Genomic DNA, 1,380 nt, shown 5'->3' with positions numbered 1-1,380 from the left:
CGTGCAGATGGAGCAGGGGTGGGGGTTCTTCTCCCTACATGGGAGGATCCTGATTAGACCACGCTGTCACTCCCAGCCTGCGCACCCGCCATGTAGTCCCTGCGGAATGTGGGTGGAGGGTGCGTGTGCAGGGGACAGAGTCCTGGCTCTAGGAGACCTTCCCCGAATCGCCACCATCGGCTGCCCCACCCCGCCCACCGAGGGCTCTGGGCCTGGGAAGGCCATGAACTGGACTCAGGTGGACGGGGAGGTTTGTGGGTTTGGAAGGCCTCAGCCCCTGGCACTGTCCTGGGGCCATGCCCACCTGTGGTACGCAGCGTGGGTTTTTATAGATGACATAGGCGATCCAGGACTCCATGTTCAATGTGCTCACACAAACATGCCTCTGCCGGGGCTGCATACGTAATTAGCACGCAGAGGGAACGCGCAGCCTTCCCAGGACATCCAAAAAGTTCCCTGGCTTTTGAAAGATGAAGTAAAAACCTCTTCTCATAAGGAGGCCTGTTAAGCTCCCCGCTGGTCCCTGGGAAGTTTTCAGTTCAAACTCACCTAGCAGCTCCGAGGCAGAAAGACCTGGTGGTCTTCTCTCAGCCAGACGGGGGCCCTCTCTGTCACTGGAGTCCCTGAGAGGCCCCCAGCCTCTGCCCAGCCCACCGGGCCACTTTGTCCCCCAAATCCCTTCCGTCTGGAGACACGGCCGTATTCACAGCGGCCACCAGAGGGCAGACTGAGCAAGCCCAGGATTCCGAGTCCTGAGAATGCATTCCTCTTGATTCCAGAAAAATCCAGAAAGACCGTCGGAGACTGAAGCCCCAAGGACCCTTCACCAGCCCCAGCATCGAACCGGACTTGCCAGATCAAGCCCTTGTGTCCTCAAGTTAGAGCAGGCTTCTGAAAGTGTGTGGAGAAATGGGGTTACACGTCACCCTTAAACAAGGTCAGCCTTCATTCTCAACAGAAGCTCTGCCGCTTCCAGACGCTCTGTAAACTCGGACACATTTAGGTCAGCCCAACAGAGCAGGGGGTCCTGGGAATTTCGCCATGTCGGTGCAGCCTCCTTTTACATTATTCATGGAAGAAAAATGGGTGCCCTTTCAAGGTTTTCTTCAAGATTTGCTCACTGACATCAGTCTATTCCAACTCGCAGCGGCCCTACAGGACCGGTAGAACCGCCGCCGCCATGCGTGCCTGAGACCGAGTGAGAGCAGAGAGGGAGGAGAAAGCCTCTGTCTCCCTCGGAGCAGCTGGTGGTGCTGAACAGCTGACCTTGCAGGTGGTAGCCCTACAGGTAACCACTCCACCACCGGGGCATTGTTTTTAAGATTAGGAAACAAAAAGAAGCCAGAGGAGCCACGCTGGCGCTGTCAGGCGGATGCCTGA

This window comes from Echinops telfairi, unplaced genomic scaffold (genome assembly GCF_000313985.2).
Source record: "Echinops telfairi isolate 266 unplaced genomic scaffold, ASM31398v2 ScPeMD7_7414;HRSCAF=8452, whole genome shotgun sequence".
Classification (NCBI taxonomy): Eukaryota; Metazoa; Chordata; class Mammalia; order Afrosoricida; family Tenrecidae; genus Echinops; species Echinops telfairi.
Note: the sequence above shows the minus strand (reverse complement) of the source record.